This window comes from Dermacentor albipictus, chromosome 1 (assembly GCF_038994185.2).
Source record: "Dermacentor albipictus isolate Rhodes 1998 colony chromosome 1, USDA_Dalb.pri_finalv2, whole genome shotgun sequence".
Classification (NCBI taxonomy): Eukaryota; Metazoa; Arthropoda; class Arachnida; order Ixodida; family Ixodidae; genus Dermacentor; species Dermacentor albipictus.
In genome coordinates this window covers 294,188,074-294,213,637 of record NC_091821.1, presented here as the reverse complement: position 1 = coordinate 294,213,637, position 25,564 = coordinate 294,188,074, and the positions used below count along the sequence as shown (strand labels likewise).

Here is a 25,564-nt window from a genome sequence, read left to right as displayed (position 1 = left end):
GCTAAGTGGTTTCTAGGTTTTTGAGGTTACGGTAGCCTTGGATAAGTTGTTTCTAGGTTTTGCGAGGTTATGCTAGGTTTTGCTAAGTTGTTCGCAGGATTGGCTAAGTGGAAATTTCTAGGTTTTGCGAGGTTATGCTAGGTTTTACTAAGATGTCTCGGCGGGCCTGACGCTGGAAGTTTTCGAGCAGTCGCAGGCCGAGATCGCTTTCTCGGCGATCTCGGCCTGGACCGTTCTCTGGACTGAAACTCGGGATCCTCGACTTGGCGTCGCCTCTTCTCAGCCGCAGCTTCGGCGTGGTGTTCCGGACCAGCTCGGCGGCTACGCATCGCTTCTCGCTTGGCAGTACGGCACTCTTCCTGGTAAGCCGCGTCATATTCGGGCGTCCCGACTTTCTTCGGTCTTCCCACGGCAGCAGCACGTACGCACGGAGTAAAGGAGGCCAGAGGTGTGTCGCCGCGCCGGATGTTCTGAGCTTTTACTCGCCTGTGAAGTCACGACTCCACCCTACTTGCGCAATCCTCATCTAGGAAGTGAGACCTTAGTTGAGCCTCTGTTTAGAAATCGACATCTCGGCCTGGGGCCGGTGGCGGGAACACTGACCGCGTAGTCTGGTCTTTTAGCGGATATCGAGGGACATCTCTGCAGACAGCTGCTGTTGGAAACAATTGCGCAATCAACATCTATAGACCATATTCGGGTTCCTTTCTAGAAATCAAGCAACACCTAAGCCAGCGCCCGATGGTGAGGACTCTGAGCGCTTAGTCGGGCCTTTTATTGAAAGCCACGCATCATGTCTGGGCGTGAACGAGGATGGAAACACTTGCACATTACTCTTCTGGGTAGTGAGGCCTTATTCGTGTCCCTATCTAGAAATCAAGCAACATCTCGACCTGCCGCCGATGGCGGGAACACTGGCCTTTCAGCCTTAAGTACTGACTGAATTCGGGTCGATAGCGGCTACAAGCTCGGATCATATAGGGTGCGTTGAATTTGGGCAGCGCTTCCACAAAACAACAGTTAGCAAGTTTTTATCAATGTGTAGCTGCTAGTCAGTCTCTCTCCCTAACACCCGCTATACACAGCGGCCTGTAGGCTTAGATATTAGGGACTAGGGACGCTACATCGAGGTTGACGGGGCCTCATAATCTCGCTACCAGATACCCCCACGTATAACGCAAGCAGGGATGGTACTTACAACAATGTGGTCAGAAAAGCGTGATTACGCCTCCAGAAGCTGCTCGGCAATAACCTTAATCAGCTTTTCAAGGTTGTCAACCATCATGACCTCCACCTCTCGGAAAAACTCAACCACCTGAGTGGCGTCTTGCCATTGGCACCACTTAATTCTCGCTTATTTGTTACAGATGATCAGCCATGAATTCTTGTCTCACTCAGAAAACAAAGATCTCCGCGACATTTCGAGAAGACGGTGATCTAGAAACCACTGTGGTCAGTGTGTAAGGCAACTGAGACAGCGTAAGGGCTCATCGCATGCTTCTGACTGATGGCTGCTACATCAAAAAATTAATCATTAATCATTATTCATTTCAGTTCATTAATGAGCCTAACGGCGAACCTCGTCTCGCCCTGTGGCTGTGCGCTTAGGAATTTCTCCTAGTGGAAATTTGTCAGCATCAGCTCCTTTTCCATCTCTTTCTCTTTCATGCTCTTTTTTTTTTCTTCAAATACAACATCGTCATTGCCTTGGAAAGATTCGACTCTTATTTTTCGGATGTAATTTAATGCCGCTTCCCTTTCCAGTTTGTTTGTATCTTCGTCTAGGATATGTTGTATTGTTGACTTCCTGCCTAGTAATATTATGTTCTAAAATATTCTAGGTGTGGCCATCTTTCTCTCACGTATTTCTGACAACCAACGTTCACTTTCACCTTTTAGCTTCGCTTGGACGAGTATTTGAACCACAGACATTTTTCTCCCTGTATATTTCCCATATACTGGCTACCTCATCCTGCGACAACTGCGCCTTCTTTGTCTGCCTGTGCTCTCGGGATGCTTTCTGTCGTTCGGCAATCGCTTCTAGTATCTCCCTGTTCCACCAGCTTTTCGGGTTTTTTCCTTTCTAACGAACATGTTGTTTCTCTTTCCGTATTTATGTCGAAGCTCACTCTATTCCCCACTCTTTACTTGGCCATTTGCCAAGTTCGTCCTCTACTCTAGTGACTACATTTGTTATTTTTTCAGCGTTCAAATTTGGAATGTCCATTTTGCACTCCTTGCTCTCTTTCCAAGTACATATCCCATTCTCCAAATGATGCGTTTATGGTGAATCCCTACGCTGCTACACCATTCCTCTTCAATTACTATTTCTCTCAACTTATCATGAATTCCTTCAGTCTTTAGACAGTAATCATTGGTCGAGTGCCGGTTTTCCACTTACCACGTGATCTGTCCTTCACACGTAAGCCCTGTATTCACGATAACAAGGTAATGTAGCTCACGAAGAGCTAGCATTGACTCCCGTTGTTGTTGGTATAGCCATCTAGATCCTGTATATGGGCATTCATGTCACCTAATAAAATAATTTCGGCATCATTCCCGAAAACCTTAATATCACCAGTTAGGCATTCCACTAACTCTTGATTCTTCTCTGTGCAGTTATTTCCGGTCTACAAATCTGTTACGCCCAGCCAAGTTCTCTTGCACCCTTCCCAAGGATAATACTCAATCACTGGCGGCTCTTCCGAGTCTCTAAGGTGCGTTTCTGTAACAGCATACCCCCCATCCTCCCTATTTGTTCTCTAAGTGCTCCTCAAACTCTGCCCACTTTTCCTTTCTTCTGCCGCCCTGCATGTTTATGTAGCCTAGTATCGGGTGGATGTCTGATTTTCTCTTTATTAAATTATGTAGCCTATTGCATGGCGAGCTCTTTCTCGCTCCTTTTTCTGTTATTAGCGGCGATGCTATTCTGAGGTTCCCTTAGGGGACCCTCTTCATTACTACCTACTCTGGCCTTCTGAGCGGCCGTGGGCCCCCTAAAAAGGAACAGTGCGACCAGCAAATCGCCAGCTCACTTCTCGTGCAAGCCTGTAATTGAAGTGGAACCCATCTATTTCAAAATCCCCACACCTTCTCACCTCCCTGTTTACTTCGACAACCTCGAAACCTTTCTCTCGACTCATTTTCAATATCGCCTCATTAGCAGCCACTACGGCTCTTTGTACGTGACTGTCACGTACAAGCACCTCCGGCACCATACACACCACGATCTGCACCTGTGGGGATAGTTCGCGCAAGTCGTCCACCCCCTTCGCCAACCGCTGGGTTAGTCCTGTCCCTTTCCTGTTTAGGACGTCATTTAGCCCACCTGCTACTATGACAAGGTTGCGCACTTGGGCATTTTTCCACGAGCTTTGCTTTTGCTTTTGCTTTGCTTTTGATCACAGAACCCAGTGTCCACCCTGGAAATGTCCCTACCGCCACTCTTTTATCGCCTTTTACCCTCTCCACAATTGCTTGTGAGTGCCTAGCCACGTTTGAATCGCCGGTGATAATCACCATTTCACTCTCTCCCACCTGTCCCTGCTTCCCTTTGTCCTTTTCCGCGATATTCGTACTCGACAAGGGGCACTGACCCCCGCGCTCCTGCTTTTTGTGTGTGGCGGCCTCAAGGTAGGTGCCGCTCTTTCCAGCTACCTGCTTCCCTCGTTGCACGCATTCCACATGCTTTGCTGACACTCCCTCTCCTGTCACGTCGCGTGACTGCGTTCCATTGTCACGATCATTCTCGTTCAGAATGGTGGCCCTGTTCAGCTTTTCCTGGGATGTTTGAAGTCTTTCTTCCACTACCTCCCGTGTATCAAGCTCCGTATTCAGTTAATTTTTGAGGCCTTCAATCTGTTCGACAAGCTCTTCCTGGAAAGCCTCCATTTTCCTCAGCCTAGCATCGACATGAGTCTGTACTGATTCACTCGATTCCCTCTCCATTCTCATGTCTGCCCTCCTCTGCCTAGAGGGACCGCCCGCACACTGCACGCTTTCCCGGCTTTCTTGCCATGCATTCACGGCGTTTTCTAATGCCACTACTATTGTAGTATAATACTAATATAATGTAGAACACGTGACTTCTAGCAGAAACCGATACGCACACGATTTAAATAATTATAATGTCGCAAAGTAATTCTCACCAATGTTTTAAAAGCAATCATTGCCGCACGCTTAAAGGGCCCCTCATCAGTGTAACGGGCCAGGGGAGACGACGCTTACAGCAGCATCGTAATCAAACCTCTGGGGTGGCCGGACGGCACGAGCCGATCTTCTAGTAGCATGCATCGGTTGAATACCAGGCAAGGTATAGTTGTTATTTGCTGGTAGCATTGATCTTACGACTGTTTCTAGAGATGACGCCTCTGAGGCTTGCACTGTTGGTTCAGCTGGTGCTGCAGGCGCCGGCGCACGGGAGTTTTCACATGGTGGACTCTCCTCGCAGTCGTCATCACTTTCACCGCTATACTATTCACCCATCCTAAGGAAAGGAGATGTCGGCGGTTGCGCCGCAGCACACGGTGATCTTGAGTTCGTACCAAATAGGAACGTGGAGCAGTTTCACCAACGACCTTCGCTTTTGGGCACCACCCAGTCGCATCGTGAAGCCTCACCTTCGTGCCTCTGCGCAGTATTTGCAAAGGCTTTCCAGACTCGGCTTGGTGGTGCTTCCGCACAGGGGTCTGGGGCACTCTGCCGAAGTCAGAAAGGTTAGAACGAAATCGCCTTCTTTGCAGAACCTCACCCGGAGAATGCCCATCTTCCAGTGGTGTTGAGCGATAGGCTAGTAAACCCAGCCAGAAGTCCTCCCTCGCCTCTCGAGTCTTTTTCAGGATGGGCTTTACGATTTGCACACCTTTTTCAGCCAAGCCGTTCGACTGCGGATAACGGGGGCTGGAGGTTACATGTCTGAATTAGGAAGGAACAGCGCCAACTAAGACGATCATGAGTGGAAGAACGACACAGGACAAGCGCCAACTTCATCTATCTTTACTCACCGAAAAATCAGCAAATATAAGAAAAATGACAGACATGCGCACAATGACCATAATGCATCATCTGCCAAACCGTTCTAGATAGGACATTTCGCTTTTGAAGAGGGTCATGGAAGTATCACTAGCACAGTTTTCTCCTCTCTTCTTTATATGGAATGCTTCCAAAAACTCATGTGCCTTTGTTTCCTTCCTTCTGCCAAGAACCTTTATCTCTCCGAACCGTGGTTCACACTTCTTGCAGTACAGGCATTGTTTCCGTGGCGAATGTTCTGCCGCTCGGTCACAGGCAGTGCAAGTTGCACAATGTTGCGAAAGATCAAGAATCAAGAAGTCTTTATTGAGTAACACAAACAAAATGTATACGCAGATATTTGGACCGATAGCCAATGAAGCTAGTAAGCGGTCCAATACAAAATAACATATAGGACAGCAATCACAAACACATTGAAGAAAAACTAACTTTGTAGCCTTGCTTCCATTCCCAAAAAATGTTTCTTGCATGTCAGTTTGAAATTCCTAGCGTGCTTTACTTCAATTGGCAACGAGTTCCAAATTTTCGCTCCTGTAAATTCTATTCGTCTTTCTCCGTACGCATTATGGCAAATAGGAAGGTTAAAATTGCCATTGCTGGCTTGTCTAGTGTTGCGGACGGGAATACTGAATGCACCAAGAGGTAAGGGGTAGTTGGTATTTATAATATTATTAACCATAAGAGCTATTTTGTAATCGCGTATGGTTGTGAATGACATGATTTGCATTGCGTCAAAAATGTTATTGTTAGAACTATTCGAAGAAGGTAATCCCATGGTTTTCAAGGCACGTTTTTGTAGTCTTAGCAATGGTGTTAAATACGTTTTGTATGTGATTCCCCATGATTCACTGCAATAACTGAGATGACTGTGACATAATGATAAATACAGTGATCTAAGAATAGCAGGTGGAAAGTGCCGCCGTGCCTTAGACAAGGTAAAACAACCGTACGCAACCTTTTTACACACACTGTGCACCTGTTCCTTCCAAGACAAGTGGCAGTCGAACATGACCCCTAAATATTTAAAAGAAGACACACTATCAAGAACATTGTTGTCAACACATATAGAAAAATCACTTAATTCAATACACTTTTGTTTTGAACGAAAAATAACATATTTAGTTTTTTCAGTGTTTAAAGTTAGATGATTATTACGAAACCAGGTCGAGATACGTTGGAGTTCATTGTTAATAGGATTTTCTATTGATTCAAGTAAGTTGCCAGTAAAGATAAGTGCAGTGTCATCCGCATACATCAAAATTTGAGAACACTGTATTGCATTGGGGAGGTCATTAATAAAGAGCGAAAATAAAAGCGGTCCCAGAACTGACCCCTGGGGTACACCACACGTAACAGTTTGGTATGCAGACTTGAACTGTTTGAGGACAACTTGCTGCTGTCGTGAAGAAAGATAACTTCTAAAGAATTCAAGGGCCCCGCTACGCACACCATATGCTTCCAGTTTCATTAAAAGAATGGAGTGTGAAACTGTGTCGAAAGCTTTTTTGATGTCTATAAATACGCTTACAGCAACATTATGGTTATGAAGAGCAGATAGGATAAGCTGTGATAGAGTAACTACAGCCGTGGACGTGGACCTGCTAGAAACAAATCCGTGTTGCTGAGGACAAATAATGTGATTAACATCAAGAAAGGTTTTCAGTTGGAAAGCAATTAATTTTTCAAAAATGGTATTGACGACACTCAGTACAGATATTGGCCTGTAACTAGACGGGTTGTTAGGGTCACCAGTTTTAAATATCGGAACAACTTTTGCAACTTTTAAAGTATCGGGGTATAAGCTAGAGTGTATCGCATGATTGAATATTCTGCACAAAGGAACACAAAACAAATCAATGTTGTCCTTGATTACCTTAGCCATTATGCCGTCTGGCCCGGCCGCTTTATTCGTGGGCATGTTCGCCACAACACTTGCAACTTCATCGCTAGTAATGTTCGAGAAACTGAATTCATTATTAATACATCGAGGTATGTCGGATGTCACTGAAGCTAAGGGAGTAGGTTGCGCACTGTTCTGACCATATGTTGTGAAGAACTGATTAAACTGGTCTGCAGTCTCTATTGACAAGTTGACAGGAACAATCTGTTTTCTTTTAGCTGTTCCCGTAACTTCTCCTACAATCTACAAGATGCGCACCTCCTTCTTTCAGCGACCGCACATGTTCAGCTGCACGGTCATTCACGCATCTACCCGTTCGGCCCACGTAGATTTTTCCTCAGGTCAAAGGTATTTCATGTACCACGCCGGTGCAGCACTTTACAAACTGCTTTCCAGGTTTTTTGGTGCAGCTGCTCCTCGTACCCTCACTCGCGACGCGGGCGCAGAGCTGTGCTTGTTTTCGAGGAGCCGAAAACACGACTGGGACGCCGAGTCTGTTTGCACCTTTTTCATATTGTGGGCTATCTTATGTACATACGGAACCACTTCCGGCTTCGCATCTTGTTTTTCTTGTGTGCTACGTTTCATTAGTCTAGCATGACTGAAAGAGAATGCACACCAAGCAGCCGTAAACGGCTGCTTAAAAACACTGTCCTCCCTAGGTGAGAGAAAACTGCCGTTCAACCTTCGACCAATGGGAGCGTCCAAAGTCATCGTAGCTGACCTGCCTTTGAGGGGGAGGGTTCACACACTCATTTCCGCACTTTGGTTTTACTAAACACACCAAGGTGAGAGGTTTCTTGTTGACAGGGGTCTTGACTCGAGCAAGCGCCTCGTGATCCCACAGCTGACCCCGCAGTCAGTAGCCGCCGCGTCTGTCCATTGACTGCGACGACCTCTGGGGCCCGTGGTAAAGCACCGCGAAACATCCCCTTCCAGGAGTTCTCTTTGTCCAAGCAAACCGTTAGAGTGACAGCGAATCAACTAACAATGCTCGGGCCGCCGAACGTGGCTAGACATGCCGGCGCCGTTCGACTGTTGAGGCGGCGCATTGTTGTCTTTACAAAGCGAGTCGTCACAGCGGGCTGGGAAGGGTTCCGAGGTAGCTTCTCCGAAGATCGCCAGCCCCCGCAGGTCGATTGTAACACCCTGCAATATTTCTATCTCAGCTATTAATGAGCCGAATTGAAAAATGTTTGCGGCAGAACGCTCCCTATAGGACACGTAACAACCAAAATTTATTATGGGGCCTGGTGAGGGGCCCTTTAAGGCATGACACGTTTTCGCAATGCAATATTCTCGCACACACACTAAAACCAATAGTAGCTATTAGTCTTGCCACTTGCAAGCTACTATTTCAAGGCTATGAAGACTTAATGTCCCACCTGGTTGTACGTGTTGAAGCACGTGGTGCGAAAGGACGCTCTGGCTATAACAAAAAGAAAAATACCTTATTAATATTGTCAAGTGTGGAAAAACACAGATGAAAAAATTGGAGGCATATCAAGGTTAAGCCCAGTGGATGCGAAACATCCACTGGGCTTAACCTTAGCGTATCCTTAGCGTTTGGAGGCATCTTGACCGCATACACGCCCGGCGCAAAGACGCTGGCGCGGTTGCGGGCACAGAGACTGACGCGACGGCGGGCGCGCGCCGCTTCATCCCTGGCGTGACGTCACATATCACGTGATGCAGCGATGGTGGCACCGCCGCCGCGTCGCGCGCGACGGCGCGAACCGTACCGTGGAGGCCTCCGCCGGGCAACGTCCGACGGCGCGATATGAGGCCCCATCTGCAGCCTGTGTGACGTCATCACGTGACGTCATGTCACGTGGCTCCACTTCAGGGTCAATGGTGGCCACCGCCGGGCGTCGCGCGAAGGCCCCAAACCTACGTTAATATGCTTCGCATAAAACAGGATATTTACACTGGAGCCAGACCACCAGGCCGACACTCGCCCGCGCCAAGGGCACAGACCCACTTCGTCGTCGTTCTCGCGGCGGCTCGTCCCTTGAGCGTCGCTATATGATATTGCAATACTACCCCCCGGCGGCAAAAGCGCCGTCACGGTGCTGTTAAATATCCAAGGCGCGTGGAGAGTTGTAGTGTTTGAGTCGGGCGACGTGGACAATGTCAGTGGTTGTCACAGCAGAGGACGTAGTGGGCGTGGCTATAGCGATTTCGTAGGTGACATCGGTTACTTCGCGAAGCACGCCATATGGGCCTGTGTAGCAGGAAAGCAGTTTTTCACAAAGGCCAACTTTACGCGATGGGCTTGTCGCACCACACGGTAAGGGCCAGTGTAGCGTGACAGCAGCTTTTCGGAAAGGCCCACACGTTAAATAGGCGACCAGAGAAGCACCAGAGAACCCGGAGGAAAGTGCACGTCGCGATGGTGGCAATCATAGACGCGTCTCTGATACTCCTGTGAGGCCTCGAGACGGGTGCGGGCGAGCTGGCGCGCGTGGTCGGCGTGTGGGATCGCGTCGCGGGCGTATTCAGTGGCTGAACGTGCGGCCGAAGGCAGCAAAGTGTCCAAGGGCAACGCGGGTTCTCAGCCATATAGGAGATAGAATGGTGAATAGCCGGCGGTGTCGTGACGCGATGAATTATACGCGAACGTCACATATGGTAAGTGAAGATCCCAGTCGTGGTGGTCGGTCGCAACGCACTTCGAAAGCATGTCCGTGATGGTCCGGTTGAGGCGCTCCGTGAGGCCGTAGGTCTGTGGGTGGTAGGACATGCTGAACTATTGCTTTGTCGAGCAGGAGCGGAGGACGTCCTCGACGACTGCCGAGAGAAAGCTGCGGCCACGGTCAGTGAGTAATTGGCGCGGAGCACCGTGCACTAAAATGATGTCTTACAGAAGAAAGTCAGCAACGTCAGTAGCACAACTTGTCGGGAGGGCTCTGGTGATTGCGTACCGCGTAGCATAATCAGTAGCGACGGCGATCCATTTATTTCCGGAGCCCGAGAGAGGAAATGGTCCAAGCAGGTCTAAACCAACACGGAAAAAGGGTTCGGGTGGGATACCGATCGGCTGGAGACATCCAGCTGGAGGTGTGGAGGGCTTCTTCCGGCGCTGACAGGGCTCACAAGCGGCAACGTAGCGCCGCACGGAGCGGGCGAGACCCGGTCAAAAGAATCGACGGCGTGCACGGTCGTATGTGCGCGAGACGCCCAAGTGTCTAGCCAAGGGAGCGTCGTGAAGTTGCTGGAGGACAGTCGAACGCAGGTGTGATGGAATAACAAGCAGAAGGTCAAGCCCGTGTGGATCAAAATTGCGGCGGTATAATGCCCCCTCCTTAAGGAGAAACACCCGGAGAGAGGCGTCGCCAGAAGTTGACTGCAGACGGTCGATGAGGGCTCGCAATGAAGGATCGCGGCGCTGCTCGTTGCCGATTTGAAGCTACTGGGACACAGAAAACGCAAGCGATGGCGTCCGCATCAGCCTGTTCGTCGATGGGGTAGCTGGACAAACAATCGGCGTCCTGGTGCAAGTGTCCCGTCTTATATACCACTGAGAATGTATATTCTTGCAGGCGTAACGCCCAGCGAGCGAGTCCTCTCGTGGGGTCCTTGAGCGAGGATAGCCAGCAGAAAGCGTGGTGATCAGTGATGACACAGAAGGGGCGTCCGTACAAGTATGGACAAAACTTCGCAACAGCTCACACAAGAGAAACAATCGACGAGGCACTCGCGCTCTGTGATTGAATAATTGCGCTCGACAGGTGATAGAAGTCGGCTGGCATAGGCTATAACGCGATCATGTCCACGCTGGCATTGTGCTAACACTGCTCCTATGCCGTGACCACTGGCATCAGTTCGAACTTCCGTTGAGGCAGACGGGTGAAAGTGGGCCAAAATTAGAGGCGTGGTAAGGAGAGTAGTCAGCTGCGAAAAAATGCGGCATGGTCAGGACCCCAAGAAAAAGGGGCGTCTTTCTTCAAGAGGTCGGTAAGGGGACGTGCGATGGTCGCAAGATCCTTCACAAAGCGCCGGAAATAAGAGCACAGCCCTACGAAACTACTAACGTCCTTGGTAGACTTCGGAACAGGAAAATTTGTAATGGCGTGAATTTTGTCCGGATCGGGTCGCACGCCTCTGGCGTCCACGAGGTGTCCAAGGACGGCGATTTGGCGGCAAGCAAAGTGACATTTTGACAAGTTCAACTGGAGACCGGCGCGGCGGAACACGTCAAGAATCGGTGAAAGACGCTCTAGATGCGTGTCGAAAGTGGGCGAATATACGATGACGTCGTCCAGATGGCACAAACAGGTGGACCGCTTGAACCCCTGAAGCAAAGAGTCCATCATTCGTTCGAAGGTGGCGGGCGCGTTACAGAGACCGAAAGGCACCACCTTGAACTGGTAAAGTCCGTCAGCGGTAACAAATGCAGTCTCCTCTCGGTCCATGTCGTCGGCGGATATCTGTCAGTAGCCGGAGCGTAAATCGATAGAAGAAAAATAGGTGGCACCGTACAGGCAGTCTAGAGCGTCATCAATACGTGGCAAAGCGTACACGTCCTTTTTTGTGATGTTGTTCAGGTGCCAATAATATACGCAAAAGTGCCACGTTCCGTGCTTCTTTTTGACAAGTATGACTGGAGACGCCCATGGACTACAGGGAGGCTCGATAATGTCTTTTGCAAGCATCTTTTTGACTTCCTGATGGATAACATCTCGTTCCGACGCAGAAAGACGATATGGACGTCGGTGAATAGGGTTCGCATCGCCAGTATTTATGCGATGGGTCACGATGGACGTTTGACCTAAGGGTCGATTGTCAAAGTCAAAAAGGTCGCGATAGCCTTCAAGAACGCGGCAAAGAGCTTCAGCTTGAGCAGGTGTAAGGTCAGCGGAAACCATCTTCTCAATGTCGACGTCAGTACCGTGTGATGACGTCATGGTATGGGCTGAGCTGTAACGATTTTCCACTGTGAATGGCCCGACCTCATCATCCTGCAAAGCACTAATTATGGCCAAAGAGATCCCCTGAGGCAGAACTTGCGCGGTTAGCGCGAAATTGACAAGGGGAAGGCAGGTGCGGTTGCCAGTAATTTTCAGCACAGTGTGCGGCACGGTAACACCATGTGTAAGTATAACGGCCGGAATTGGTGCGGCCACGTAATTGCCGTCAGGTACAACTGGTGAGGACAACAAGTCGACGTGTGTCACAGAGTGAGGTGGTAGGCGAATAAAATCCATGCAGCTCAAATGGCTTGGAGGTGGGTCCACAGAGTCGGCAAGAAGAGGCAAGTTAAGGTGAAGTGAGCCGGCCGAACAGTCAATGAGGGCAGAATGATTGGCAAGAAAATCCAGACCGAGAACGATTTCGTGAGGGCAATGCTCGATTACGGTGATGAGAACGACGGTGTGTCTCTCAGCAATGGCGAGTCGGGCAGAACACATGCCGACAATAGCGACTGCCCCTCCGTCGGCGACTTGTACAACTCGGTCCGGGGCAGACGTCAGAACTTTCTTGAGCCGACGGCGAAGAGCAGCACTCATAATTGACACATGCGCCCCGGTGGCAATCAACGCGCACACAGGAACATTGTCGACGAGAACGTCCAAAAGATTCTTGTCCGTGGGCAAGGTGAAGCGAGGATTTCGTGCCAATGTCGTCATTGCAACTTCACCTCCAGAAGCTGCACTGCCTAGTTTTCCGGTCGGGGGTGCGGCGAGTAGGTCGCAGAAGGAGCACAGCGTGACGGGGGCGAGCGAGATTGGTGGCGGGAGAGAGAAGGCGAGCGGGAGTAGCGGGGTCGTGTCAAAGGTGTCGCAGGGTCAGATGATGGGGCGGGCATAGCAGGAGCGAAAGAAAAGGACGCGCTAGAGGGGCGAGGGTGGTAATCAGGAATGAATGTCGGAGAAGTCCAGCGGCTGCGGCATTGGCGAGCGACATGTCCAATGCGTCGGCAGTTAAAACAGATCGGCTTGTCTTCCACGGTTCGCCATTCGGAGGGGTTGCACTGTCCATAAAAAAGAGTAAGAAGAGCGGGGTGGAGACGGGCGTGGAGAACGAGGTTCTGAGCGTACGGAACGAATGGATTGCAGACCGACGTTGGACAACTCTTGACGGACGACGGCCTGGATCAAGGAGATTGTCGCCGGGGAATGATCAGGTAACGGGAATGAAGGGGCGGCCGATTGTGCCGCTTCGACCTCACGACGAATGATGCGGGTCAAGTTATCACATCGCGACGGCTGGTGGAAGAGGTCGTCACACGATGACGTAGCAGCTGTGTTAGGAAGTCGCGTGATGTGCTGGGATACCCGGCGGCTTTTAGCATGCTCGAGACGGCGGCACTCCTTGAGGATGGTATCGATGCTGGTGACGTTCGTAAACACCAGTAAATTGAAGGCGTCATCAGCAATGCCTTTGAGGACGTGATTAACCTGATCGTCCTCAGACATGTTTGGGTGAGCCTTGGCACAAAGGGCCAAGACGTCGAGAATGTACGAGACGTAAGTCTCGGTCGACGTCTGTACACGTGTGGCAAGGGTTTTCTTGACATTGACTTGTCGACCAAACGGATTGCCAAAAAGGTCGTGGAGCTTGTCTGTGAAGAGATCCCAGCTCGAGATCTCCTCTTCGTGAGCCTGGAACCACGCCAATGGAGCTCCGTCGAGGTAGAAAAGTACGTTGGCAAGCATAATAGTCGGATCCCACCTGTGACTGGTGCTGACACGTTCGTATAAGCGGAGCCAGTCGTGAACATCAGGACTGCCGACTCTGTTGAAAACACCAGGATCCGGATCCCTAGGTGGCCAAACGGCGACGTAGGTCGGGGCTGCAGGCGGAGACGCTTGCGTAGATGAAGTGCCGCCAGCAGGAGCCGAAGTTGCATTGTCGCCATTGCGACCGCTGCGAAGCTCCGTGACGTCCGGGGAACGTCCACCTCGACCAAATTAATGTTACGTGTAGCTGAAGCCGAATGCTATTTACAATTTATTTACAAGGAAGCGAGCGGAGGCCAAAATGGCGACGCTATATCAAGCCGGCACACACGTCGTCTTCTTCCTCCTCAGTGTAGCCCCACTGTGGCGGCTGCTCCATAGAAATATTATGCAATCATCTGCGAATATGCGGAATGTCACATCCGAATTCTCAATTAATTCATTAATAAAGACGAGGAAAAGAAAAGGAGCTACTACTGTGCCTTGCGGCACTCCAGATAGGACAGGTGAGCGTTCGGATGAGCAGCCCTTGCAGTGAGTAAGTGGGTCATGTCTGAAAGGCAATTTTTATCCATTTCGTGACCTTGCAATTACCAAATAAGTTATCAAGTTTCCAGAATAACTTAGTGTGTGATACCCGATCAAAGGCTTTTGATATATCAAGAAAGATAACGTCAGTTTGTCCGCGGTTATTGATGGAGGTTGCGAGGTCATGGATGATGATGATGATGAAGCAACATTTACTGGGCCCGAAATAAATTGGTGGTGCACGCAGGCACCAGACGGGGTGGTTTCCTAGTTACGGGACCCATATGTTTCCAGCAGCTCCTGGCCCCTGTCCGTCAGTGCTAGCTGAATCGGTAGGGCGGGGCTGGATAACAAGGTCTCCCATCGCTCAAGGGGTTGGGGATTGGGGGTGTTGGTGGGAAGGGGAGGAGGGGGGGTCTTGAGTTCTGTGCACTCTGCCAAGACGTGCGGCAGGGTGCCCTTTTGTCTTCTGGAAAAAGGACAGAGCATATCGTATTCCGCACGGTAATGCGGTTCATCAGTACGGGATGCGCAAGCAATCCCGCCTGCGCTCGACGCAGGATCGTCTGTTGTTGCCTGGTGAGTTTGGGGTGCGGTTCTGGCAGTGTGCACCTTTCCTCTCGGTACATCCGGTTAATGTCCTGAAAGCTGGTAACCGGGTGCGGTAGCTCTTCCGGCTCGTGCTCGGCCCGGATGCCATGCCCGGCCCGGCCCGGGCATGGCAGTCGGCGATGGTGTTGCATGCTACCTGCGAGTGAGCCGGGACCGACATGAGCTCTGCGGCTCTTCCCGGAGGCTTGTGGTCATGGATTGTTTCTGTTAGTTGCGTTGTCCTCGACCGACCTTTTCTAAACCCATGTTGATTTTCACATAAAAGTTTGTTGTCGTTGACGAACTGCATAATTGTTTAAGCATGATATGTTCAAATATTTTGCAAACAGTACAGGTTAAAGAAACCGGCCGATAGTTAGAGGGATTTGTAGCATATCCAGATTTATGGACCGGTATAATCTTAGTTTTCCATTCTCACGGTAATTCACCAGTGTTCATAGATTTTTGATAAATAAGTGAAAGGTATTTGGCCATCCACTCGGCGTATATTTTCAGAAAAGTGTTTGGAATGTCATCAGGTCCACTGAATTTTTCTCATCAATGTTAAGAAGCAGTGAAAAGATCCCTGGTTCCGTAATAATTACCTCGCCCATTGGTTCCCTTCTAGTCCCTTCATCAATTCCTATTGGGGGTAAAACGCCATTATTAAAGGTAAAAACAGAGTTGAAATAGTAATTAAACATTTTCGCTTTCTTTAAAGCTTCAGTGTGTTTTAGGTTGTTTTTTTTATGGGTTCGTGAGTTCAAATATCGCCGGAATTTATGGGGAGCTGTTTTGATAAATTTACTTAAAGTAACATTAAGAGGTATCTATCTTTAGCTGCTCTTATATTTGCTTTTAGAGAATGGGAGAGCTTGCGGATTTGTTCAGTTAAGTGAGATTCGTGAGACCCGTTTTTAGCATTTCTTAGCCTTGTAATCCTACGTTTCATGTGTTTTATATCACGGCTTATCCACGTGTTTTTTTATCCACTCTCTTTTCCTTACGGGTACAAATGATGTCAAACAGTTTTGAACAATGTTCTTGAAAAATAACAGCTGTTTTCGCAATCATTAAGAAAAGCCGAATAACAGCTTTCAAGAAAATCATCAGCATTTGACCAGTCTAAAACATTCGTGAAAAGCTCATCCTTACGCTTTGGTGAGTGCAATAACAAAGAACATTTAGTAGCTTTATGGTCTGATACGCCGTCCGATACTTCCCACGTGGCACTGTCTGAAAGGACGTTGTCGCTTAAAAATATCAAATCCAGAATACTGCAGCATGTGGAAGTGATGCGAGTGGGTTGTCGAATTATCTGTCGTAAACCGAAGTTGAACGCTATCTCGAGCTGTGTTTCTGCAGATGCTACTTCTGTATGCCCACTGCAATTCAAATTCCAGTCTACGTCAGGAAGATTGTAATCTCCAGTAAGAATGATTCGTTTTGCGTTTTCAAGATGAATTTGCATAAATGCGGTCAAAGCTTGTAACCCATCCACTCCTGAGTTAGGTACGCGATACAGTGTTCCAACCGCAGCAGATAAGATCGCCTTCTTAACCTTACACCAAGGGTGCGATCTTGTACGCGTTCCAAAATAGAACGGAGGCGGTCCGTTCCACCGAACCGCACACGGTTGGTCAGTTTGAACGGTGAAGAACGCCATGACGTCAATTGTGAAGTGATATCTGCTGTCAATCATTCCGCGTTGTCTGCTATCGGACGAACGCAACGGAACGGACCGCCAATTTCGCGACGGAAAGAACGGACCGCCTCCGTTCGAGTTTGGAACGCGTACAAGATCGCACCCCAAATTGCCTCGGCGCCGTCGATTTGTGGTAGGGGCGTTACTTGAATGTCGTCCTTCACTAAAATTGCAACTCCGCCGCCACGTGTACTTTTGTCGCTGCGTAGCCCAGTGGAAAGATATCGCTGTTTTATATAATTGGGGAGAGCCATGTTTCGGTGATAGGGACGACATCAGGACTATGCTCAAGAAGGAATGCTTCCAGTTCGACCACCTTGTTTACGACATTTCTGGCATTGATATTATTGACGGTAAAGTTGTCATACGTCTGGTAGGGTGAGTGGTTGCGTGCTTTGCTTAGTTTTTTTGTGACTGCTACTCTGGTGTTCGTCTCCTTCGCCCAAGTGAATAACTGATCCTTGATTTTAGTTTTGTTAAAGTGGAGTGTAACCTTTTCTTGTCTATCGCTGTCTTGCTGCTAACCCAGGGATTTTTTCTTATGTTCCGTGCTCTCGTTGAAAAGTCTTTGCCGAGATACCTTGGAGCCTTTTAGCTTCGAACAATTTCTGAGTATTTTGGCTTTGTCTCTGAAGTCAACAAGCTTGAATATTATTGGTCTTATTTTGTTTGGCTTTTTTGCACCGAGGCGATGAATTCTTTCGATGCCCGATATTGTCACGCCGAGGGTGTCTCTGAGAAGTTTGCCGGTAATGTCCGCCTCGAGAGTAGCCGTAGTCTCATTTTCGTTCTCGGTAATGCCAAATACTATTAAGTTAGACCGCCTGCTTCTGTTCTCAAGTTCATCGATTTGTCTAGCCATTGTTAAGAATGGCGAGCTGCAATGCAGGATTGCCACCCAATTACGTCTGGGGAACAAGACGCGCATCCCCCACTCTCCGTCGCTTCAGCTAGGATGCGTTCGAGGAAGCGGGCTTTGTGCTGAAACCGCCGCCATCCTCTAGCCCTATCGCCGTTGTGACGGAATGAGCTCGGCGGGCGAACTATTGTGCCCGAACTCCCCAGCCCGGACTTGATCTGCTACGCGTGCGCGAGCTGCCGCGGGAAAGCCGTTTTTTGTTGCTTCCCACGTGCCGACCGGGACGCAGGACAACGAGCTACCCAGAATGGCTCCGAGCTACCCGGAACGGCTCCCCTCTGACGTCGGCTCCGGGCATTGGAATGTGTGTGCCTTTGTGTGCGTAGGCCGTCCTGCGGGAGGCGGCTAGTTTTGCGATGACGAAACGAACATTCGCCGCCTTGTATCGCCGGCGGACCGAGTGTTTAAAAACTGGTGTTGTGCGGATGCTCGACACACTTCTCTTGAGCAGTCATGTTGGACTGACACTCTTTTTCTTAAACAGTCATGTTAGACTGATGCACTTTTCTCAAGCAGTCATGCTAGACTGAGATCGCGGTGGTCGACTCCGTCCGGGCGACTGCCAGCACATCGAGCAAGCAAGTGGAGGAAGCAGAAGAAGTAGCCATCGCCCTGGCCATCGTAGCCCGAGAATGCCACATGATCCTCAGCGACTCCAGACAGGCGGTGAGGAACTACGCCAAAGGAAGAATTGCCCCAACGTCGGCACGCGTCCTGCCCCGACAGGCATACCGCGACAAGAAGACTCGAATCAAGTGGTTCCCGGAGCACGCAGGACAAGCATCGGAGAAGCATGCCAATCGCAATGAAAGGGCACACGCCCGAGCGCGAGGATTAACCGAACGCGCCCAAGGCAATGGCTACCCGCTGTGTTTCAGCGCCAAAGACCGGATGACCACCTATAATGAACTGACCAAGGCTTTCGGCTGGCCCGTAGACTTCTCCTGCCGCCCTGCAAAGGGCTCAGCAGGTCGCAGGCCGTGCTGTTCAGGTAACTACAAACGAGAACACTTCCAAGCCCGGCGCTATTGCATAGGATGTACCCAGAATCGCACCCCCATGACAAGTGCAGAGCGTGCTGCAGGGAGAAGGCCACATTCGAGCACATGCTATGGGATTGCTCCGAACATCCAAGCCAAGCTAACTCAGGACATATACCGCCACAGCTTGAGGAAGCAACGTGGAGCGAAGACCAAGAAAAACAACTACAGGCCGTCCAGCAGGTCATCGAGGCGACGGCTAGGCAGGAGCCTGGCGAGCCGGCAACGGCGCGAGCGGGGATCCTCGCAGAGCACACGCTGTAAGAGTTGGCAGTCGTAGCTGTAGGGAGGACCTTGTGGCGACAGGACTAGGCGAGCAGGATTTATTTACATATTAACATTTTAAGCAAGATACATTGGCAGTTTAGCGCGACTCCCATATGGAGCCCGCAAGACTATCATACAGCAAACAGCTTACGAGCACACAGCTCACTAGTACATTTCTAGCATGACAACGAGCACTCAGCTCCCGACGACGAGCACGCTCTAGCAGCCAGTAAACGCTGCTTATAAGCTCTCCGCTCGACGTCATAGTTCGACGTCATCGTTCGACGTCACCGTTCGATGTCCCCATGGACCAGCCCTTCTGGCGGGGGGCTCACAAACACGTGCCGCACACAGGCACAGGAGAAAAAGGTCCGGAGCCGACGTCAGACGGCTTCGTAGAACTCTGCTTTGCCTCGGGTGGCGCAGCCGAGTACCACATTCCTGAGTTGACTGCGTGCCACGTGCCTGCCGGTCATCCGCAGTTCTCTGAAGTGCGCCCCGTGTGGTGGGATTGAAACACGTGCTACGGGCTGAAAGCTGGCACGTTGCCACCCCGTACGGCCATTCCTAACACCGCCACGATGACGACGTAGGCCACGTCCGAAGCGCGTCTTCGCGCTTTACTGCAGGCTCAATAAACGTTTTCCCAATCTAATCCAATTACTTATCTGCGTTTGTCCTGCATGCGTGTGCGATAGAAACAAGAAGTAGATATGCATAGAAAATCTGAGGTGGCGGCGGCAGGTCGTAGCGCAGAAGTTAGCATGCCCAGCCCCTCCACGTACTTACATCTGCATTGACATGGGTTGGTGGTAGTGATAGCGACCACAGCTCTACTTTTACTGCGCGCGCTAGCCATTGTGAAACTAAGGATCTAGTTAGCATGCCCAGCCACTTAATGCAAATTGCAGCAGTTACGAGTGGTGGAACCCCGCTGGGGCTGATTGTGAAGAAAGCTACCTTTCCCTGCCCACTCTCGCGATGGTGGAGCTAAAATGAGGAGGAGGCCTGACGGACGCAACGTTGATGGCCACCATAACAGAATGGATGGATGACCTGCGGAAAGGATGAAGCACACCAAGTTTTTAGCACTTGGCCTAGAGTAAAGCGCTACAATGGCTAGTATGGCCTCACGGAGATGATAGACCGAACTGCTTCTCACTGCTTACACTGGACTGATACTAAGAAAATACTCCGTTCGCAGACACCACGCTACACTGAAATTAGCAAAACAAAATCAGTTTATAAACCGATAGTGTCAATTATCTGGTGTCCTTATTATGCGTGTGAATGGCATAAAGGTCCTCGCAATGAAATGGTAGCATCTTTGTTTTTGCTGCAGTTGCACACAAACAAAATTCGTTGAAGTGATCGGACAGCGATCTACCAGCAGAGAACACCAACCCGCCAATTAAAATAATTGCTGGCTTCAGATCTTCCAATGTACTTTGCGCTCAGCTACTATCTGTTATATTTTTTTTCTTTTTGAGCTCTTATGAAGAGGAAAACTCCACATTACTACAATATCAACATCAGTACACAAAATAGACTGGCTTTGAAGCTGTGACCACGCACAGCACTTTTGTACATTCAGCACATGTAGTATTGGGGCAACGCGTTTGAGCAAAATGATTAGGTTTTCGGTGAAAGCGCTGTGACAGGCGGGAAGAAATCGTTGTCATGCCCGGTCGAAATAATACCATCTGAAATCTTATTTACCTAACATGTTTTTTGAGAAATCACTATAACTCTTTATACATTTGCTTCGTATGAGTTATGTACTAGCTTGCCTCGTCAATCTTAAACATGTATTGTCTTTGTGGGAGAAGGCTTTCGTGAAAAACGGCCCAACATAACAGTAAAACACCCAGCATGGTTTCTATCCAGATGATTGACGAAATTCTGCACTAAGAACGTGCCGACTAGCGTGCGATTGAAAGTTGAATTATGATCGTTGTAAGCTTGTGTTGCGTCTAGCACGAGCGAGTAGTGTTAGCGATGTCATTGGTGTAAAAATGGTCAGCTTGGTCTGCGATTTGTTTTTGTGGATCTCCACATTGAACGTCGCAGTCGTCACGATGAGAGCACTCCCGTGACATCATTAGCTCAGTGGGCTGGGAAGGCTCGAGTGGTAGCTCACCTTGAGGGATATAGGTAACAATTATTGATGTACGTACTTTGCGATGATGAAAAATATGCAGAAACACCACTGGTGCTGTCTAACTATTCGTAAACAGGCCACCAAATTTCAATTGGCCCACCCCAAACATTAAGTAGGCCCACCCCCAAATTTCAAGTTGGCACACCCTCAAATTTAAATTGGCCCACCCTCAAGTTTTAAGTCAGCCACGCCCGATTTTCTTTTTGCCCAGCCTTAAACTTCAAGTTGGCTCAACCCCGAATTTTAATTGGGCCACCCCTAATTTTCAAGTTGGTCCACAGACGAATTTACATAAATCGTCCTCCAAATTTCGAGCCGACGCACCCCAAAATTTAGGTTGGCCCACCCCCATATCGCCCCCAAATTCAGATTGGCCGACCCCGAGATTGCTCCCACATTTAGGTAGGACCAATCCCATATCACCCCTAAATACAGATTGGCCCGCCTCCACAACACCACCAAATTTAGATTGGCCCACTCCAATACCACCCGAAAATCTAGGTTGGCCCATCCCCATATCAGCCCCAAACTAACGCTGGCCCACCCCTCGATCACCTCAAATTTAGGATGGCCCACCGCAAATCGCCCACCAACTAAGGTTAGTCCACCCATATTTTACCCTCCAATTCAGCTTGGCCCAGCCGCGCATCACCCCCATGGTTCGGTTAGCCCGTCCCCATGTCAGCCCAAAATTTAGGTTGGCCCACCCCCATATCAGCCCCAAACTTAGCCTAGCCCACCCCTCTATCACCTCAAATTTAGGATGGCCCACCGCAAATCACTCCCACATTTAGGTTAGCCCACCCCCGTATCGCCCCCGATTCAGCTTCGCCCAGCCCCATATCTGCCCCATGGTTAGGGTGGTCCACCCCTCATATTCCTCCCAAATTTAGGTTCTCCCACCCCCGTATCCTCCCCAAATCCAGGATGGCCCACCACCCATATTACCCCAAACTTAGGCTTACCCACCCCTATATCACCTCAAATTTAGGTTGAGCCACCCCCATATCAGCCTCACATTCAGCTTGGCTCACTACCATTTCACCCCAAATTTAGGTTAGGCCACTCCCATATCACTACCACATTCAACTTGACCAATCCCTGTATCACGGCCAAATGTATGCATAGGCCACTTCCAATTTCAAGTTGGCCACCCCACTCCTTTTTATAAAGACCTATGTATTCATATGGGAAATGCGTCAAGTTTTTTGGCGTTACAGACACGATTTCGCACGATTTTGCTACCAGATCACTGGGGCACTCACCCAAGAATGCTTCGCATTAAAAGCAACTGCACCCAACGAGCGACGCCATATGTTGATCCTAAATACTGACGGCTAGCCAAGCTAGCTTCTCTGTAGAGCGACCGGGGCAGACACAGCACGGGACATTTATTCAAATTGTTTTTTACGGCCACACCTACGGATTCATATCACTTGGCTGTAGGGAACACATTACCAGTAGCTATTAATCCACACGCTGTACATCTTCTCCTATTTGGTGCATTTCTTAATTGGATGAATCTTTAGAAATAATTAACGTTCGGGTAGCGACTCAGCTTAGCAGACACTTTGTTCCGCACGAATGTTGCATAGGAATGGCACTGGCCACTGGGTGGCATTGTGGCCGAGGTGGACCTCATTCGCTCGGACTATGTGCCATTAAGGACAGGGGAAAGTCGAAGAAAACGCACCTTCCAGAAGGACGCAATAAGAATTGCCATTTTGTTCTCCCAGGTTCCACGCTACAAAGCACAAAAGCTTTTTTTTTTTGCATAGCACAAAGCTTTGCGCAAGCTTCTAGTTATGATGTCCAAGGAATAAAACCTTCATAAATGCGATGACTTAACAAATGAACACGACATTGCTGTGTTTTAGGAAGGAAAAATAGAAAACATAATATTTCAAGAGAACGACTGGAAAACCAGAACCGAAAGCAAATCATGAGTTTTGTGTTTCCTCCATCTGGTGGGAGACTATGAAAGTAAGTCCTATGCGGCTGTAAAAAAAAAAAAAAAAACTGCGCCGCTGAAAAACCAGAACCGAAAGCAAATGTTGGGTTTTGTGTTTCTTCCTTCTAGTGAGAGACTACAGAACTAAGTCCTATGCGGAAAAAAAAAGTCCGAAGCGAGAATCGAACCGCGGCCACCGCGAAGCGTGACTAAAGGTGCGCGCAATTCTACCACTCGGGCACGGCTTCCGAGGGTTCGCGCAATGGTACGAACATCTTTTTATAGATACCACGTGAATTTTCACGACAGTGTTACAAAAAACGCTTTTGGGAACAGTGTTACGCCATGTGTGGAGACCCGAGCTAGGCATCAATCGAAAGCTGAGTCTCCGGACTACATACGCTGCACTGCGTATTACGATAGAAGCCGTAGTGTAATCACAGCCACGGTTCTTGCCTCGAAAATGGAGTACAAATTTTCGTCGTTTCCATAGGCTTCCATTGCTAAATCTTTAGCCGCTGTGGGAACAAAATTCTTACGTGCCATAGAGTGATCACTGCATTTGGCTCGTTTGGATTGTCTTCCAGAACACGTCTGTCGCCTGGGTTTTTTTTTTTGATAATCGACCTGCAGCTTTTGTTATTCGCGAAAAACCCGCTCATTCCATTAAAAACGCGCTAGCTTCGTGCCGGGGCCGCTTGGGGCGCTAGTTGTTACGTGTCCAGGAAAGCTGGATATGCTAATCCGTGCACTCTTATTATCCTAAATATGAAACAGTAGAAATCTGCAGTTTTTCGATGTCTCCTTCACTGTGTTGGTAGCGAGATCCATCGTCGGTACCATCTCCTTGTCGCATCGTAGCTATATAGGATGTCATCCTTTTGCACACGCTATGTAATATGCGTGACGCTCGCTGTCACGCAGAGTGGAGGAACTCGGCGCAGAAGCAGCACCGGACAAGTTGTTTGTTCAGCACTGCGTCGTGAACAGTAGGTGCGCGTTGCGATCTGTAAAATCGCCAAACCTATTCGCAGTCTTACGGGGTGCACGGAAAGATTGCTGACGGAGGAACAGAACTATCCAAGAAATGGTGGTCATCGTCGAGCCTTATCACTACGTCGCGCACTGCAAGCTCGTTGTACTGTACGAGTTTGCAGTGCCTCTTCGTTGTACGAGTTTGCCTCTTCGATGTTTAGCCGCCATGCTCGCCCGGCGAATGGATGTGATGACGCCACCACAGCGTTCCCTCGTGGTATAATTCGAAGCGTACTAAATTACAAATTAGTCTAATGCACATTCAGTGTACATGTTGTAAGCTTTAAAATGCTTCTAAACCACGTTAAACTAACTAATAATATTGTACTAAATGCGTTTGTTTTATAACTCGCTTGTGCATGTAATGCACTCGGTGGAATGACAAACAAGTGAAAGAAGGCACGACCATGCACCGACGGTGTGATCACGTGAGCCCCAGTTTGTCGACCGCCCGAAAGGCAACGCCCAAGGAATGATAGCCAGCCAGAGGGAATCTAAATAAACCAATGAAACTGGAAGCTTGTCGAAAGATAAACTGTGTCTCGGTACCATTCGTGCTTTCATCTTGGGGTGTCGCCAGAGCTCGTGAAGATCCCGAGTTTCGCCAAACTCGGCGCATCCTGCATAGCACCCATGTTCTTGAGCTTCCCGGCGTTATCGTTTACGCATCCTGCCGGCGCAAGCAATACGCTCTCGTGTTATCACTCTTGGCAATCGCTCGTCGCGTTTTTGACAAGCGTGAGTACCGAAATAAGGTTGATGTTGTTGCAGGGCCATAAAACGCGTCACAAGCTTGTACCACTAAAATTCAGTACACGCAAAACTAAGTCACCACGGTTGGCTTGCTTTTTTTGGCTAACAGCTTCACAACCCCAGGCGCGGCGAGCATGCCTCACAAGTGTTAGAAAAAGTTACGAGATCAATTACAATAATTTTCGGGGTCAGAGAATGCGTCACGACCTTCTCCCAGGAAGATTCAGTACACGCGGAACTAACTGCGGCACACAGCCGAGCTGCTTTTCGCTAACTGCGCCTCTACGCCGAGCGCGCCCACTGTGCTTGCAAAGTAACCCAAACTGTAACAAAATTAGTTACAATAATGTCTATGGTCAGAGAAAGCGCCCAAACTTGTGCCAGTAAGACTCAGCACCCGCGAAACTGCGTCACCCGGCCGAGGTGCTTTCCGTCTCAAAGCCAGGTGCGGTGAGCGTGCGCAAAAACTACCGAAATAAGTTATAATGCTTGGGCTCGTAGAAAGCGTCGCAAACATCTCTCAGTACGAGTAATTAACTCACGTTAACGAGGCCTGGACGGCGGAGCTGTTTTTCGATAAATGCGTCACTATATAGGTTGTTTTGTGCAGTAAGCCTAAATGCACTTGACGTGCGTCGCAGACTGTCAAGCAAAATTCCTCACCTTGCTGTAGTCCAGTAGTGCAGCTGTGCCCTGTCGAAATGCGCACGGAACACAAGAGAACGCCAGGAGCCCGACAAACGAGCTACATCCAAAACAGACGGGTCGCCGAGCACGCGAGCTTCACATGCGCAGCCGGCCTCGCTCGCTCGGGTGGCATGTCTGGCGAATGACGCATGCATATGGCGCGTCTGGCGTGCCGCTAGCTTGTTGCTAGGGGACGCAAGAAAAATAGCTCACTAAGCATAAGTTCATTGATACGCAAAACGTTTTTAGTTTTAGGTGGAAAGAATGAAAAAAAAAATAAAATGTCTAAGTTAATTTCACATTCTTTTTTTCC

At 49.2% G+C, this 25,564-nt stretch overlaps 1 protein-coding gene, 1 long non-coding RNA gene and 1 pseudogene across 3 annotated transcripts in view; 1 reads left to right on the top strand and 2 right to left on the bottom strand.

The window, feature by feature from the left end:
- Positions 1-9,674, bottom strand: part of LOC135921911 (uncharacterized) — a 94,922-nt pseudogene extending 85,248 nt beyond the window's left edge.
- LOC135921914 (uncharacterized) overlaps positions 1-25,381 on the bottom strand; it is a 144,848-nt gene extending 119,467 nt beyond the window's left edge. The window contains exon 1 of the long non-coding RNA XR_010570676.1: positions 25,228-25,381. This is a non-coding gene — a long non-coding RNA (uncharacterized lncRNA). The remainder of the gene's footprint in view (positions 1-25,227) is intronic.
- The window catches only part of LOC135921904 (peptide transporter family 1-like), a 785,940-nt gene that overhangs the window by 229,545 nt on the left and 530,831 nt on the right, over positions 1-25,564 (top strand). The window lies entirely within an intron of this gene.